This window comes from Apodemus sylvaticus, chromosome 2 (genome assembly GCF_947179515.1).
Source record: "Apodemus sylvaticus chromosome 2, mApoSyl1.1, whole genome shotgun sequence".
In the NCBI taxonomy this organism is placed as follows: domain Eukaryota; kingdom Metazoa; phylum Chordata; class Mammalia; order Rodentia; family Muridae; genus Apodemus; species Apodemus sylvaticus.
This window is the reverse complement of record NC_067473.1, coordinates 8,785,551-8,804,500: the sequence shown is the minus strand read 5'-3', so window position 1 is coordinate 8,804,500 and position 18,950 is coordinate 8,785,551. Positions and strand designations below refer to the sequence as shown.

Below are 18,950 nucleotides of genomic sequence, written 5' to 3'. Positions count from 1 at the left end.
TGATATTTTAGGAGATAAGGGACGGGGCTGGGAAGATGGTTTAGTGGATAAAATGCTTGGTACCGAAGCTCGAGGACCAGAGTTCAGATCCCTGATTCCCACGTAAAGGCCAAGCGGGCAAAGCAGCCTGCCTGTGATCCCGGCACTTTGGAGACAGAGAAAATGATCCCTTTAAGTAAGCTAGCTAGACAAGCCAAGTCTGGGAGCTCTGGGTTCAGTGAGAGACCTTGTCTCAGTAAGGTGGACATGATTGAGAAGACACACCTGCTCTCAACTTTTGGTATATACGCCCCCCCCACACACACACAACACAGCATACATGCATACATGTAGGTATGCACACAGATAAGGGGAAGTCTTGAAGATTTTACTTTTTTACCCTTTGTTATCAATGTGAAATTCCATAGATATAATAATCAAAATATAGTGTAATATCCCTTTGCCCCTTGTCCACATACATTCTCTTTATTTCTCAAACATAGTGACTATCATAGGTATTATATGGCGTAAAGACGGGAGAGCAACCTTAAATTTCAGTGTTCATCATTTACCGATTTTCACCTTTTGACAAATCACTTTCAGATGACTTTTGCAAAAGGCCCAGCTTTTTCCTTTTCTGATATATATATATATGAACAGAAAGGTAGAAAGCAATCAGAGAAGATATGTATATGATATACATCATATATATCATATATACATTGATATATTTACTTATTTTATGTATGTGAGGGTTTTGTGTGCATGAATGTAGGTTCACCAAATACACCTGGTGCCTGTGGAGGACGGAGGGCCACGGATCCCCTGAATCTGGAGTTACAGGTGGCTGTGAGCGACCATGTGGGGTACTGGGGTCCAGGCTCAGTAGTCTGTAAGAACAGACAGTGCTCCTGGCGGCTGAACCATTTCGTCACTTCTCTCCAGTGTTGAAGCTTTGCTTTGTTTGTTTTTAATTGACAAAGTCGTATGTATGAACACTGCATCATGATCAAATCTGAATAATTAACATGTTCTTTACTTGAAAAAATTTAATCTTTTCTGTCAAAACCTTTTGATGGTAAAATTCAAAACTGCTCTCTTCTGGCTTTCTTGAAATGAACAATATATTACTGTTATCTGTAGCTGCCCTTCTGTGTAATACAATTCCAGAGCTTCTTCTTCTTATCAGACTGTAGCTTTGAACCTGTGAAGCAGCTTCTCACCTCGCCTCTGCACCCCCTCGCTTCTGAGAGCCACTCACTCTCCTGCTTTCCACCCTGTGAAACGCGCAGGCTTTCAATTCTCTGCCTACACGAGGACATGCGTACTTTTTTTTTTTTTCTGCGCTGGCTTACTTTTCTTAATACAATTTCTTTCAGGTTCATTCATTTTCCAGCAAATTTCAGGATTTCACTTTATTTTAAATGGCTGACCGGTCCTCTAAGCACTGAAGTTGTTTATTGTGAGGAGTTCAGTGAGCACCGGAGTGCGGATGTCTCTTGAGGGTACTGATTCCCTTCCCCGGGGGCGCGCCCACTAATGCCATAAAGAACCCCTTCTGCTCCATCGGCCTCATTCCCATTTGTCGTTATTTGTTAGTTATCGCCTGCCTGACCGTGACAGTCGGATGACACTTGCTGTCTCCCTGACAATTAGTGGTGCTGACGCCTGTACTTGCCTTCTCTTGAGAAGGGTCTGTTTTGGCGTAATATCCACATTTATTGTTGTTGCATCAGATGTAGAGTTTGCAAATATTGTCTTTCTTTAGGTTAATTATTTCCATTGCTTCGCAAAAGTCTTTAGTTTGACATAATCCTATTTGCCATTTTTGGCTTTGTTGTCCGTGCTTTTGAAGTCTTATTTAAAAATATAAGCCAGGGAGATGGGTCACTGGCTTGCTTGCAGTCAGGCCTGCGACCTTAGCCTATGTGGTGGGAGGAGAAAGCCAACTTGTCCTCTGGCCTTGACATATTCACTTAATTCTTGGTGTAACACACACACACACACACACACACACACACACACACACACACACACAGTCTTCTATTTTAATATGCATTAAACAGCTCAATGTCTGGGCCACTCCCAAACCTCCACATAGCTAACACCTCCCCTCTGGTACTCCTGAGATATCACTTACTAAAATCTATATTCTGTCTTTGCTGCCCCAGATCCAGTGGGGGCCCTGGGGCCGCTCTTCCCTTGCTCTTCCCTTGGTATGTTCTCTCTCCCGCACCTCTCAGGCCTCGACCTTATTCCTTTCCGGGCACAGTGGTTCCAAATCCTCCTTCCTCTCTTGGTCCCCTTGCCCAAGATTCCTAAAGTCCCTCGTCTGTTTCTCTGCCCAGCTGGCAACTCTGTTTACCAATCAGAACTAATTGGGGGCAGGGACACACACACACACACACACACCACACACACACACCAACACCACACACACACTACACACACACCAACACCACACACACACTACACACACACCAACACCACACACACACTACACACTATACCTACACACGCATACTACATATTACACACATTACATGCTACATACACACAACACACATACATAACCCATACCCCCTCCACACACACACTATAAACTACACACACACATACACACACACCAATACCACACACACTACACACTACACATACACCACACACCAACACCACACACACATACACACACTACACATTATACACACTACACATTACACACACTACATGCTACACACACCACACACAACCACACACATAACCCACACCATACACACTACACCACACACACTACACACTACACACACCAATACCACACACACACACACACACACACACACACACATTTTGTCCACTTTCTCTTTCTCTCTTAATGTGGTAAACATTTTAAAGGCCTTTTGTACAGTTAATGTCATGAAGCACTTCCTGTTTTCTTTAGCTGGTTTCAGGTTTTAGTCTCATATTTAAGCCTTTAATCCATTTTAAGTTGACTTTTATGTGTGACGAAAGACATGGAGGCGATTTAATTCTCTTGTGCAACAGACACCCTATTTTTCTAGCAGCAGTTATGGAAGAAACTGCCCTTTGTTGTGTGGATGTTCTTAGGGTCTTGGTTGTAGATGTGTGTGTCTATTTCTGGGTTCTCTGTTGTGTTTTTTTGTTTTGTATGTGTGTTTATATCCCAGTATCACTTGTGATTTTAAAGTCAGTGGTGTGGTGGCTCTGCGTTTACTCCCTTACTGAATAATGTCGGCTCTTCACGCGAGTGATGCTTGGAGGAGTGGTTTCCTGTTTCTGTAGAGAGCATTGGCTGTGGACGGGCCTCGCACTGACTGTGCACATCGCTGAGGGTGCTGTGTACATTTTAACAATATTGATGTCTGTGGTCTATAAATGTGGAATGCTTCCTACTGACCGCGCTCAATCTCTACTCAGTGTTTAACTGTTTGCATTAGAAAGAGTTTTCTGTCTTGGTTAAAATTCTTCTTCTTCTTCTTCTTCTTCTTCTTCTTCTTCTTCTTCTTCTTCTTCTTCTTCTTCTTCTTCTTTTTCTTCTTCTTCCTCTTCTTCTTCTTCTCCCTCTTCCTCTTCCTCCTCCTCCTCCTCTTCTTCTTCTTCTCCTTCTTCTTCCTTCTTCCTTCTCCTCCTCCTTCCTCCTCCTCCTCCTCCTTTTTGAAACAGGGTTTCTTTGTGTAGCCCTGGCCGTCCTGGAACTCACTCTGTAGACCAGGCTGGCCTCAAACTCAGAAATCTGCCTGCCTCTGCCTCCCAAGTGCTGGGATTACAGGCATGTGCTACCACTGCCCAGTGGTTAAAATTATTTTTATAAAGATTATTTTTCTACTGTTTATTTTTTAGCTATCACAATGGGGTTATTTTCTTGTCAGATAGTTTACTATTAACATACAGGAACACTGCAGATTTCTGTATGCTGTTTTTTTTAATCATGTAATTTTACTGAATTTATAGGTTATGAAGTTTTTTGGCAGAGACTTTTTTATCTGTATGATCATATCATCTGCAAATATCAAAAGATGTTTTTAGCACAATATAAAAATAGTACTAGTGTGTGCTGTTATCATTTTTACTTTCCCTACTTTGTATACATGATTTTTAATATATAATTACAGATTTTACTTTAAAATAACACATTTCCTTAATAAAATTAGTAAGAAATGTGTTAATTTGTTTTCCACATTTCCTGATTAAGAAATAGTCACAGGGCTCCATACCCCGTGTAACAAGGTTAGAGAAATAGTTCCTACAATGTGGAGGCTGAAGTACTTTTGCAAGCCCTTGGGTGGTCTAGCTTGATTTCCACGTAGTCATAACAATCTTCTCTGTCATGGGATGCCGTGCCCAGGTTGTGCAATGGAGCCATTAAACCAGGCAGACCTGTTGCTCAACCACGCCAGGCCTGTCTCCTCTTCATCCAAATCAAGTTATTTCCATGCAAACATGGTTTAATAGATTTTTTTAAAAATCACCTAATGGGACGAATTGTAAAAATGTGCATAGACTCACTGATTATAAAGGAAAAAAAAACTCCTTTGAAAATATACTATGAGCCATTGGGGCTCAGAAGTCTCTATTATCTTGATAAAATTCAGGTTTAACCAATGGCTGGTGACATCAGGTGCAATTGTTCTTAACAGATGGCAGTTTCTCTTCCCACAAAGCTTCCCACAGACTCCTGCGCTAGGCACCTTGGGACAAGACACCGATTGTAGGCGTGACACACGTCACTGGAGCAATACTGGAAAGATGCTTCAGTTTCCCACCAGCGAAAGGCTGGGCTGGCCGCTCCAGGAGGAGCCAGTGAGTTTCGCTGCTGTTTGTTTGGTTTTTGTTGTGAGACAGAGGGGGCGGTGGGCGGTGGGGGGTGGGGGGGAAGAAAAAGGAATCTACGAACCATTCCAACAAGAGGTCATATGGGTTTTATAGTCTATAGAATTTCTTTTTCTTTCTTTCTTTTTTTTTTTTTTGAATTTGGGTTTTTTGAGACAGGGTTTCTCTGTGTAGCCCTGGCTGTCCTGGAACTCACTCTGTAGATCAGGCTGGCCTCGAACTCAGAAATCTGCCTGCCTCTGCCTCCCAGAGTGCTGGGATTACAGGCATGCATAATACGAATTTCTATAGTTTCAAAACAATGAATTCTAGAGTCAGTCATCTGGTGATTCATTTTCTGCTTTGTATCCTGTAAAAGAGAAATTATTTTTAGAAGAATGAGGATACAACTAGTTTGGAAGTTTCAGTTGATACTTAATGCATTGATTTGCTGAGAGTTCGACAAAGATGGATTTTTTTTAAAAGTAATTTTTTAATGAGAAGAGATTATTAGCATTTCCTTGGGCAAATTTGTTTTTATAAATTTCTATTTCAAGGATCTGAGACTTCCAGAGCAAGAGCTGCCTTGCTATCATGGCGTCCTCCTGCTTGATTCGTTCTGTTTAGAGCCCTCAGCTCCTTTACTACGTGGTGAGGACATTTTAGGGTCCAAACCATGAGATGATTACTTACCTTTCCTATGTAAGAAACAGACAATTTCTTTAAAGTATTCTATTCTATTCTATTCTATTCTATTCTATTCTATGTTTTATTGTATTGTATTTTATTTTATTTTAGAGATGGGGTCTCCTATAGTCAAGGATTATCATGAATTTCTGATCTTCCTGCCTCAAGCTCTCCAGGGCTGAGGTTACAATGCTCTGTGGTACTGAGGTACTTGAAGACGGGGCCTTTCGAATGCTACACAAGCACTCTACCAATTGAGTTATATACCCCCAGCCTATAACACTTTTTATTTTTATCAAGACATATACTGAGTTTTGAGAAACAAAAGAGAATTCAGTTTTCGCACCTACCTTTAGTCTTTGTCCACAAGTGTGTGTGTGTGTGTGTGTGTGTGTGTATGTATATGTATATGTATAATATAAAACCACCATAGAGTTGAAAACAAATCCATACAAAGTAAGTCTGCCTAGTGGGAGTAGGTATCCTAACCCCAGACACCATAGTTTTCAAAAGCATGAAGGCTGAAATGCAAATAAAGCCCTAACGTGGCCAGGAATCACTGGAATTTACGGCAGAGATTAAGCGCAGCTTCAGCTGTGCAGTTGGCTGCGGGTCTCAGCTGCTCCTCACGTTCTCCTTTTAGCTCCGTCCTTGCTTCAGCTGCAGGGCCGCAGAGCTCTCTCTTTCCTTAGTGTCTGTGACCACCACGGAGTAGGTAATTTCTCACCTGCTTTATGAGCATGACCTCGTTTATGAGGGGCGTACAGCCGGCGTCCGGCGCTTGGTGCCTGTATGTGTAAGTCACACCCCAAACAAACCCGTAGGGCTCCGTCCTGTCTGCTCCCTCTGGTCATCGAGGTCTATTCCCAAAGCCCATGGCTGTCTTCAAGTTAAATCTATCCTTGAAGAGTGAGGGCGGGCCCTGATTTGGGATACTTCAAGTCCTGAAAGTAATCCTGATGAGGAATTTGAGAAAGGCGGATGGACAGAGTTTTAAGGCGACTCTTGGAGGACTGGAGAGATGGTTTAGTAGTTCAGAGCGTTTGTTGCTCTGCACAGCACCTTGTTTGGTTCCCAGCACCCACGAGCTGGTTCACAAACCATCTCTAACTCCAGTCCCAGGGGATCTGAAGCCCTCTTCTGACTTCCTTGGGTACCAGGCACACACATGATTCACATACATACATGGAGGCAAACACATATACATATGGAGTGAAATACATTCTAAAAAATTACTAAAACATTCTTTGAAGGGAATAGTCCTTCAGATGTACAATTTCTGGTGTACTTAAAAGTATCCGACATGCAGTGCAGAGCATCTGTGATTGCGCTGGGAGGCTGAGGTAGGAGGCCCACTTGAGCCCAGGTGTTTGGTGCCTCTTTCTCTACGTTCACTGAAGGTCAGGACTGAGTGCTTGGGAGTGGGAGAATGCCTGTGAACAGCCTCATACTATAGCCTGGGCTACACAGGGGACCCCTTCTTTTTAAAATAAATTCACACTGTTTACTTTTTGGTCGTGATAATGACATTTTGGCTTATGATTTTTTTAAAAAGCCATTCTTCGAAGAGCTATGGACTATAATAATGATAAGAATAGAGCCGGGCGGTGGTGGTGCACGCCTGTAATCCCAGCACTTGGGAGGCAGAGGCAGGTGGATTTCTGAGTTTGAGGCCAGCCTGGTCTACAGAGTGAGTTCCAGGACAGCCAGGGCTACACAGAGAAACCCTGTCTCGAAAAACCAAAAAAAAAAAAAAAAAAAAAAGTTTAAAAGAAGAATAAAATCACGAGGACTCTTTTTTAAAGTCACGCAGCCGGAAGAGAGAGTAGTGTGAGGTGTGAATGAGACTGCAGTACTTGCATGCTAGTAGCTACAAGGGGTATTCAGTGTCTCAGGCTAATTTGCATATGCTTGAAATATTCAACCACAAAAAGTGAAACAAGTTTGCATTACAGTTACACCTCAGTTTGTACTTGATTCTGGAAAGAGAAGAATTGTTTTCATGAACATAAATATACAGACTGCATTTAAGAGTATTTCTTTCATTTTTGAGATTATAATATAATAGCATCATTCCTCCCTTACATTTTCTCCCTCCATATCCTCCTACATGTCTCTTCCTGCTCTCTTTCAAATTCTTGACTTCTTTTTTTCATTAATTGTTGCTACACTTACTATTTCAGCTGTGTCCTGATAGTCTTACAGCATAGCCTCTGTATAAATACTTCAGGAATGAATATTACCAAATGCATATAAATGCGGAGGCGTTTCCCTCTCTATTACAATGTGTCTGTCTGAGGGGAAGGTCTTTATTTCATTCTTTTTGTGCCTTGCCTGTTACAATTTTATTTGTATGAACTCCAGGTGAGCCTGGGACATAGCTCAGTGGTAGAGCAATTGCCTGCCCACCAAGAGAGAAACAAACTAACTCCAGTCACACTTGGACCACAGGCCACTCATCAAAGTTGGTTTTCTTTCATTCAGTTCTTTAGCTCAGCAGGGAGGGGTGGTGTGTACTTGTGATCTCAGCACTCAGGAAGTGGACGCAGAAGGACAGGGCATGCACGATCATCCTGTACTACAGCGCAGATTCGAGGCCAACCTGGCTATGTGAGACCCTGTCATAAAAAGCCTGACAATGAAGAAAAAGTCTTTAGCTTGTTGTGAAGAACCTCAGACAGCAGGGGGTCTCCAGGCTTTTCAAGCACTTAGCATGTTTTGTTCCCAGAATATTAAGGTAACTCAGAGAGCGCTAGACAGAAGAGTGCAGGGCGAGCACGTGAGTCTGAGCAACTGAGGACTCCAGACTTGGGACTGACTCTACAGACACTGGATGGTCCTATCCAAGTCAGTGAAGAACTCGTGCACACTCCAAAGTGATTTTCCTTGCTCCAGAACCAGTTAAATAAACACCCCTAGCTCTTAAGTTTTTACTTTATAAATTACCTCTACTAATAATGGGTTTGTATTTTTAAGGCTCTCCCTTTTGGTCAACCCTTCCAGAACATGACCCAAAGCTGCCTGCACCGGGATTGCTCTGGGTGCTGGTTCCACATACAGATCCCTGCCCTATGCCCTGGCCAGCTTGGATCAGAAGTCCTGGAGGATGGAGATGGGGAGCCTTGGCAGAGGGTTCTGGGGTGTGTTTTGTACTGATAGCCAGCACTGGAGAAATTTGGCTGTGAGTGGCCTGGCCAGGGACAGTGGGTCCCCACTGTACACACCCATCTCCATTAAAACCATATTTGTTGAGGTAACTACTGACTTCATGACGGTCTCTTGTGCAAAAAGAAATCTTGCATATGGGGATAAAGATTTAGAAATATTAATTATCAGAATCTCTATCAATTCTAGAATAAAGGAAACTGGCAGTTTACATGCTGACTCTGTTTGCCAGGGCACTGTTGTGATGGTGATAATTTATAATCACAGTGGTCATCCTAGCCCTCTAAAGGCGGGGGCAGAAGAGCCTGGGCAGCCACCCTGGACTTTATATGGAGGCCCCGGCTCAAACAAAACAGAATGAGACCAGCAACAAAACAGCAAGCTCTTTTAAAACCCAGCCAGCCTCATCCTCTCTGCGTTCTTTTTCCTTGCACCTTTGGGAATCCATTTTGATAAATCATGCAGCCATGCCACAGTGCTAAGACTGCTCTGGTGTATGCAGAGATGTAAAGGACAGAGGCGAGGTTTAGCCAGGCAGTGATGGTGCATGCCTTTAATCCCAGCGCATGCCTTTAACCCCAGCATTTAGGAGGCAGAGGCATAGGCATGCAGATTTCTGAGTTGGAGGCCAGCCTGATCTATAGAGTGAGTTCCAGGACAGCCAGGGCTACACAGAGAAACCCTGTCTGGGGGGGGGGGGGGGGGAAGAAAAGAAAAGAAAAGAAAAGAAAAAAGGTGGGGTTTCTTTGTCTGCTTTTTGTTTGGTTTGCTTTGGGTATTCCAGACAGGGTTCCTCTGGGTAGCCCTGACTGTCCTGGAACTCACTCTGTAGATCAGGCTGGCCTCCCTCCTGCTTCTGCCTCTCCAGTGCTGGCATTAAAGGCCCTGTGCCACCATTGCCCATCCAAGAAGTGTTTCAAGGGCATGGCATTCTAGATATTCAGTTTCTCTCTGCCATATTTTCTTTCGTCCCCCCCACTGCCCAACTGTCTTATACTTTAAGAAAGGCCTTTTCTAACACTAATCTGACTACATTGTCCCTTGGGCAATGATTCATGGATTCCACTGGGATAGGGAGACACACAATACAGTGACTGAAAAATCACACTAAGCAAGTACTCCCCGAGCAACAGATCTTGAGATCAGGTGGATTTCTAGTTTGCTTGTATAAAACTGCAGGGAATTCTAAAGCGCACTGCAAACCGATGCACCGTTTTTTGTGTGTTTATTTCAGAGTCTCCCGTAGGACTCTTGGTCTTGGCTCTTGGTATCTACGCAAGGATAACTTCGAGCTTCTGTTCTTCCTTCATTCACTTCGTGACTTGGTTTAACCGATAGGTCACTAGATAAAATGTCACACCATTTGTCCCAGGGTTTTTGCCATAGTTTTGACAGTACAAAAAATTGAGGGGACATAAAATTGAGGGCAGCTTCTATTTCTTTCTATGTATGTAGCAGGTTTCCCCTCTCATTATTCACATAAATAATTCAGCAGAAAAAGAGATTTAAGACTAAGGTTAAATTGTGTCTCAATTTAGGAATGACATTTTCTACAGATACTTGGCCTGATTTTATCCACATCACAAGTCCTCGTCCAGGTCATTTATAGAAATATTTCTGTTTAGTAAGTCTTTACCAAAATGAAAATTATCCATGTTGTTTTTATCAGTAGCCCACCAATAATAGCAGAAGTAACTGAATCTAGAATTGTGTCTTGTGCATTTGAATGCACTCATGGGCGTGTATGTGTTACTGACTCTGGGACTGATTTACTGGAAGTCTCTATGTAGACGAGGCTGGCCTCAAGCTCACAGAGATCCACCTGCCTCTGCCTCCCACGTCCCAAGTGCTGGAAGTCGGGTGTACACAACTCATACAGTTGGTTCACAGCATGGAAATGAAGAGGAACAGGCAGAGCCCCAAAGCTACTAGGAAAAGAGAATTAGCTCTCCCTGATTCCTTCCTCTAAGGCTTTAAGTCCTATCAAAACTGAGTGTTTTGGTGTTTTCTGTCAATAGACTCTGGCCTGACCTGGTTCTGAACCCTTCCTTCCTTTCCCTGATATTCATCTGACATTTTGTTAAATGCTGACTTAGGCTGGGTACCTGGCCAGCTAACCTAACTTAGACTCCTCTCCCATGTGCTCTGCAGCTTCTGTTTCCAGGCATCTGAACAGACAACCTTTGCAATCAGAGGTATGGACGTGGCAGGCAAGACTGAGACAGAGGCAGTATGCAGGGACATGGAAACCTGATTTTCTTTTTTTTTCTTTTTTCTTTTCTTCTTCTTTTTTTAATGGCAGGGTCACAGCCCCCAGGACCTGCTGCCTGCTGGTGTGTTTTGGGGACACCCATTTTGCTGGCATAGATCTGACATGGCAGCATTTAAACCAGTTCTTTCCTCAGCTCCAGTTCTCGTATTCTACTTTCGGACCGCAACATAGGCTATAGCTAACTTGGTAAGTACTCATGGCAATCATTTGTAGAATTTTGGAATTTGTCTTTTCAGCCTTTCTAATCATTTTGTAAGCATCTAACTGTAGACATGCCCCTTGACTTGTCCTTAGGTTCCATCCCAATAAAGCAACACAAAACTGACAATATCATTAAGACAGAGTACATTAATACACCTCACCCTTCTGAATGTCACAGTCACATAACAGTGGCTCTAGGTGCCTGTTGTTTATTTTTGTGATTACCTGGTTGATGGAGGGCTGTAGTTTTCTGTCTAGCACAACACAGGGAAGAGAGGGAGCATCATGGCCTACTTCACATATTGTTTTAGCCAAGGGGATGAATATCAAAATCCCCAAACTGAAGTAATATTCACAGTTGACTACTGATGCTTTTACATCACTGTAAAGTTGAAGAAAAAGACAATGCCTGTAAGCTATCACAAGTTGAAAGATCCCCAAGTTAGGGATGTCTGTATGAAACCTCCTGAGTTCCCAGGAGCTAGAATGGCTTCTTTCATGGGCTGGCACATCATGACTGATACTCATTCATTTCTCACAGCTCCTCTCCAGCTCCTGAATTGTCCCTTTGGTCATCTTATAATCCAACAGTGTTGGGAGCCACTGACCTATGCTAGCCCTGGGAGGCCAAGTTGTTACTTGAGTGGCTACTGCTCTTTCAGAGTTAGCCCCCTTGCAGGACTTTTTTTGGTTAGTTTTCCTTTGAGGGAAAAGGTCTTTCCTGGTCGTCCTGGCAAAAGCTCTTCGTGAACAGATCTAACCGTGATTTCAGCATATTGAACCTTTCCGTACCCTTTTCTGCCTTGTTTCTGCCTCTGTGTTTAACTCGTCAGTGTAGGGGGTGCCATTGCTTTTTTTTTTTTTTTTTCTCAGCCTCTATTAAGGTCTTCAGGTGTCTTACTCAGTTGCTCCTTCATAATGGGATAGTCTGAGTCACACTGCTCTTTTTTAGATGGCTTGAAAAGCCCTCCAGAGATCTATTTTAAAGTGCTAATCTTTCAACCAAGCCTTGATGTAGAATGCTGATCTTTGGAAAACCTTTATCATTTTAAACCATCCAGGCGAGTCATTCTGACTCACAAGGACCTTGAAGGACACCTGATGTCAGAGGCTTATCTATGTTAATGGGTTGGGCAGAGAGTAGATTACAGATCCTTTCCTCTTCCCTGTAGAGTGGGGATGGGAAAAGAGAGGTTGGAGATGGTCTGTGGGCTGGAAGCTTGGATGACTGTGATTATTGTTGTAGCTCTGGTTCACACAGAGAGACAAGAAGGGAAACCAGTTTGTGGAGGAAGGTAATGAGCACCATCTGAGGCCTGCTGGGTTTGACATCCAAGTGGAGATGTACTGGCAGCTAGTAAAATGTGCTTGATGAGCCAGGCCTGGAGGTTGGGCAGTAGGACAGATTTTCTGTTAAGGCTCCAGACAGCCATTGCTGTACCTAATTATTCTTTAATGTGGTTCACTCACGGTTGTTTTGAAGATCAAATAAGCCTACGAGTGTCGCTCTCAATCTGGTACAGAATCAAGTGCATTTTGTATTTGTGCTGGGTTGTCCAAGAGGAAAAGTGGGGAGGTTTGTGCTGGGAAAAATCATCATTATGGTGATCTCATAAGAGATGCTGAAGGCTCTGCTCCTCTGTCCATTTCCCATGATCCTTCTTTCTGTTTCCTCCAGCTCACGGAAAAGTACATCATGGTTGTATAAGCTGTGGGTGAAGGAAATAATGTAGAATAGGAGGAATAAAGGCAAAAAGTAGAATTATTTATTTTCATTATTTGTTTCAGCTGCCCGCAAACCGAGATAGATTAGAAAATAATGTGTCTTCATCCTCAGCAAACTTAATCTGTCCTGTAAGAAACGGAGTAGTCAGGTGCTTTGACCAAATCAAAGAGTCATATTTTTAACCCTGTGGTGACCACAGATCCCCAGCCCCTGCCCAGAAGTCCTTCAGCAGGTTCACAGCCTGGATACTCACCAAGAGAAGAAGCAATGTGCTATGGTCAGAGGTGCTAGACATCAGTATGAAGGTATCCTTGACCATCGAGATATCAAACATTAAGTGTCAGTGTATGAATTGTCCCAAGGCAAACAGGGCTTAATTAAGAATCTCAGTCTTGCTAGAAAGGCCTGCCATGACTCCAGGTTAAAGTTGTCTGCATCTCAGAAGAAGAGCTCACATATTTTGGTCATTTGGATGCTTATATACTTCTGCATAAGATGAAGATCTGTTGGCAAGACTGGAATCAACCAGTCTGATGAGACAGTAGATCAGATTGGTTGGTCACATTCTCATGAACTGGTTACTGGGTCTGAGTGACTTCTCTACAAAACCTACACCAGTAGGTAGCCCAGACTCTCCTGGATCAGAAGAAACAGGGCTCAAGAGTCCAAGGCTTATTCCAGCATGTCTGGAGTCTTCCTTCACTTGAAAACTAGATTTTTGGCCTTTCCTAGATATCACTCTAAGTTGCCTGGTCAAATACCTTTTATTGTTAAAAGAAATCCTTAGACACACTCTAAAAGACCACCTTGATCAGTTTCTGGAGGAAGCAGTATTGAAACAAGAAGTTCTTCTGTTATCAACTCGAAGAAAGGTGAATTCAAGGGTCAGTGTTACATTGACAAGCCAGGATACCTGTGGGGAAGCAGAAGCCAAGCTCTCTGTGTCACAGGGAGTGGAAGAATAAAGTGACCATGCATTGTATAGTTTCCCATTTTAAGACATCTTGGTTTTGACTCAGCTTGTTATACGAAAAGAGTGTCAGTCTCTCCTACTGGCTTTGCTCGCAGCCCATTCCAGTGCAGGAACTAGTGTTGGCAGACCTGTAACATGGGGATGTGTGATTGGGTACTTCCTTCTGAGGAATATTGGCAACCTAGTCAAAGCTAAAAATATATGTTTAGAGTTTATTTCCAAAACCCTCTCCAGGCCAGTCCCTCACTCTGCAAACCCATGATGTATTCCATATAATGGTTCTCATATCTCTACCGCATGGCCCCTTTCCAGCCAACCACCAGCCCTCTAGAGCTTCTGGCTTGCCAGAGCTCCAGGAAGAGTGTGAAAAGAGCAGGCCCTCTGTTGGGAATCTCAGAGCGGCGGCGTGCTTTCCAGGGTAAGGCAGGTAGATGATGAAAGTGCTCAGGAATGTGGCTTCAGTGTGCAGACAGCAGAGACAACAGGGCGTGCAGGCGCTGTGGCTGCTAAGACAGCCTGGCTTATGAAGAGCTGAGCAGAGCCCAGTAAGATAGCAACAAGAAAGAGCCTCTGTTGTAGATGTGTGTATTAGGTGATGCAGAGACTGCTTATGAATTTGTACACTTTTTAAAAAAATAATGGGAGTATAATAGGGCTTCTTCTTATTGGCTGTAACGTGTTCATTTCCGTTTCCGCTGTTGTTGTCATTGTTGTTATTGGTGGTGGTGTTGCCACCACTGCTGAAGCTGTAAATGCCAGGTAAAGATACTCAGATTACTATTAAAGTGTAGACTTTAAAAGGGTATTTTATGTGGTGGCGCACACCTGTAATCCCAGCACTTGGGAGGCAGAGGCAGGCAGATTTCTGAGTTTGAGGCCAGCCTGGTCTACAGAGTGAGTTCCAGGACAGCCAGGGCAACACAGAGAAACCCTGTCTCGAAAAAACCAAAAAAAAAAAAAAAAAAAAAAAAAAAAAAAAGGTATTTTAATAGATTATTTGGAATATGACAATTAGGAATTTTTAATCAGATGAAATAGGTATTCTCAGTCTGGATCCACCATGACTTTCCAGTACCTACCAAATGTATCTATAGTATTTGCCAGACTTGATTTGATAAACTCTAACAGAGTTCTTTGTTGAACCTCAAGTGATGAATGCAATTTTAAAAATGGCACCTGCAAACTACACGGAAGATTTTAAAGTTTGAAATATTTCAATATTTAGAGTAAAGCACAGCTTCCTTGGAAACTACCATAAAACTCGATTTTCCCCATTTTTTATCATCTGTGATGTCTTCTATAAGTTTTTTATTGCATATTCCTCATTTTTATTCATTTATCCAGCCAACTATTTATTACTATAGTTTTTAGTATTTGCATTGCCTTTTTAAATTGGCATGTTCTTAAAGTTCTTCCTCCTGCTTAAGAGTGTGAATGCATGTGCGTGTGCATGTGTGCATGCGTGTGTGTGTGTGTGTGTGTGCATGTTTGTGGGTGTGTGTTTTAATTTTATTAATTTTACCAAGTGAAAATCAAGCCACACTGTTTAGAGCCAATTAAGAAAACTGAGTTTTTACAGTGTATCATTCTAGGGTGTTAAGGATGCATGAAAGGACTTAGAATATTCTAGACTGTTGAAAACCAGGTCCAGGGTTTTGGTGAAAGTTTTCATATTGTCTAAAAAGCAAGAGAGAAGGTGGAAATCTGGAATACTGAAGAGAGGGGAAGGGAAGGGAAAGAGTGGTTTATTTACAGTAAGACTGTCTGGATGCTTAGAGGACCAGAGATGGAAAAGCCCAGCCTCAGGGTGCGCAGGAAGTCGGAGAGGCCAGAGGAGGTGTGAACTGGATTTGCCTTGCTCTCTCATACCTGCAAATAATGAATTTGAAAAGAACAATAAAAATTTGTTGAAAATTTTACCGTCTCAGGTTAATTCTGGTTGGATTTCTTCATAAGATAGAAAAGAAGCTGGAGATTCCTTACTGTATAGTACTTCTGCTAGAAATGGGGCCAGGCTCTTTAAAGGGAGAAGGTCTGAGGAACTGTATCCGCTCAGATTTACACTGTGACCAGTCCAAGTCGTTGTCAACCATGTGTGAAATGTATCTGCAGTAGAAATGAAAACTGGAAAAGGATGTAAATAGGTCCATCGAATGGCTTCTGTGTATAAATGAACTATACAATTAAACACACACACACATACACATATTAAAATGTGTCTGAATTTGTCTCTCAGGTTTTTGTGCAAATATTCAAGGTACTCTTCCAACTCTATTATAAAATCTGGTTTCTTTCCCTTTACAAATCAAATGGCTTTTAGGTTCTTTTCTCCAGAGAAATCTTTGTAAAAATAAGAAATAGGATTTTGTTAATATAGATATGTTTGACTGAAGCACAGACACACACACACACACACACACAAGGACACACAGACACACAATCTGTTGCCTGAGGGTTTTTTTTTTTTTTTTTTTTTTTTTTTTTTTTTTAACAATGTAGTTCTTTTGATAGAGTAAAAAATGTAAAATTACAGCCTGGAGTGCAGTTCAGGGGTGCCACATTGGCTGAAGGCCCTGAGTTCAGTCTTCAGCATTGTGGTACTGAAGGGGCTTGGGACAGGACAGGAGTCAGAGGAGGAGGGGAAGGAGAGGGAATTCAAAGTAGGGTATGTGGATGATGGTTATATAGGAATGAGCACATTTATTTCCAAATCTGTGATGCTTATATAGTGTTGATATGTTGATAACATCCTGACACATTCAGCAACCAGTTGCAATTGGTATAGATTTTTAAATTAAAAAACTCCCACATATTTGTAATCTTGGGATATTGAATATAGATGGATACAATATTCATAAAGTCTCACAAATATGGATGTCCAAACATGATCTGAACAAAGATGCCATCAATGCTCAGGCTAAAGTGGGCAGGGCAAAGCCCAATGGCCTCAGCTCTATATAAAGAACTAGAGGCAGCTAATACTGAGAACAGGAGAGATGGTCGTCTTCAGGGAAGAGCATGCCAATTGGTTATCTAATACCAAGTGGTCAACCCTGAACACACACGTAATATAATATTGCTTAGGCTGAGCAGGTTATATTTATAAATATTCATGCTTCTACATATACACATGGGACAACAGTTAATGAAAAAAGAGGTCGTGAATCTGAAAGAGATCAAGGGAGGGAAATGTGAGAGTTTTAAGGGAGGAGAGCAATGGGAGAGATGATGGAAATAATCTCAAAAAATAAAAACTAAATACGACCCAAAAACTAAATACGACCCAAAAATCTAAATTCTGAAACCTATGCAAAAAAGATTTAACCAGTTATAGATAACTATCAGTCATGGATAGTCATGAGCCCTTAGCATGTTGAACATCTGTGTACTAACATAACATTAGAGAACAAAACAGACACCTAAAATGAAAGCAAATAAATATTTTCAAAAGCTAGTAAACAACAACAACAACAAAAAAGCACAGACAGGGAGACAATAAGTAGATAGATAAGTTAATTATGATTTTATAAATTACAAGTTGGAAGAATTCTGGGGAATGCTCTCAGTGTCTGACAGGAGACCTATTCATGTAAAAGTGGTAAGACCATATTTGTCCTGATGTTTCTACTGAGACACGAGTGGTGCGGGCACACTGGGAAGAAGAAAGGAGTGTTCCGGCAGCTAGGCTGGGAGGTGGCCCCAAAGGTGGGACGGAGCTTGGGGTAGTCAAGAAACCAAGGCAGCGTGACTTTCTCCTCATAACATGGAGGGGCTGAAGAGCTGCACAGAGAGGTCAAATGGTACAGGACATTTCCAGTAATGCACGAAGGCTAAGTGGTAAAGTGTTAGTTGATGAGCTTTTAATCCCAGAACCACATTAACCTCAACCCTTCACTGCTCAGGCCGCAAGCGAAAGCTATTTCTCCAAGAGATAGACAGGGTGCCACTAAGAAAGCCAAGAAGAGAGACTTCAAATTCAGGAGTTGTAAGTATAAACAAAGTCATAAACAGGTAGAAAACCTTGGACAGTATACTGGTGAGTACACTTGGAGTGCTGAAGGTTTGGGCTTGGAGGCAGCTCCGCAGATCAATACCCTACAGGCTGCAGAAAGTGGCTTTATGTTTTCCAGACAAGCCCAAGAGCTTGGCCAGGAGGGTCCTGGGAGGGTATAAATGCTGAGTGCAGAAAGTTAGAGGAGGAGAAGTCAGGGTCATTGTCCTGGTGTGGGATACCAGCTGAGACACAAGCACATACACACACACACACACACACACACACACAGACACAGACACATACACATACACACACATACATAGACACACACACACAGACACACAAAGACAGACACACACAGAGACACGCACACGCACAGACATACACACATAGACACACAGACACACATACACATAGACACATAGACACAGACACACATAGACACACAGACACACACACATAGACACACACAAACACACACACATATGCTTGCGCGCACACACACATACACACACAGAGACACAGAGACACATGCACACACGCACGCATAATGCCATCTATGCATATCTGGGCACTATTGAAAAGCAATGGAAAATCATTTAAGGATTTTAAATAGAAAATTGGTTTACTAATAAATATCTTTCCACTGGGATGTAAATACTGGTTTTAAGGAGATGAGAATGGTTTTAAAAAGTCATTGTAATAGGCCAGGCATGGCTGCATAAGTCTGTGATACCATAATCCTAGTTTTTAGGAAGCAAAGGGAAGAAAATTCTAAGTATTGGGTCAACCTGGGCTACATAGAGATATGTCAACTCTAAGTGTGTATGTGTGGTGGTGGTGGGGGAGATGGAGGATAAAAGGGAGGAAAAGAAGGTTTCAGAGAACTGCCATCTTACTGTATCAGAGAGAGAGACAGAGAGAGACAGAGACAGAGAGACAGAGACTGAGACAGAGAGAGAGAAAGACAGGGAGAGACAGACAGAGCAAGAGAGAGAGAGAGAGAGAGAGAGAGAGAGAGAGAGAGAGAGAGAGAGAGAGAAGAGGAGAGTGCTGAGTGCTCAGATACAGCGCATAGGGCTTCAACTCAGGAGTTTTTAGTTGCACTTTGGTCCATAGTTATATA

General features: G+C 42.5%; 1 pseudogene; it reads left to right on the top strand.

Annotated features, from left to right (window-relative positions):
- The window catches only part of LOC127677244 (neuroepithelial cell-transforming gene 1 protein-like), a 42,552-nt pseudogene extending 28,187 nt beyond the window's left edge, over positions 1–14,365 (top strand).
- The last annotated feature ends 4,585 nt before the right edge of the window (positions 14,366–18,950 follow it).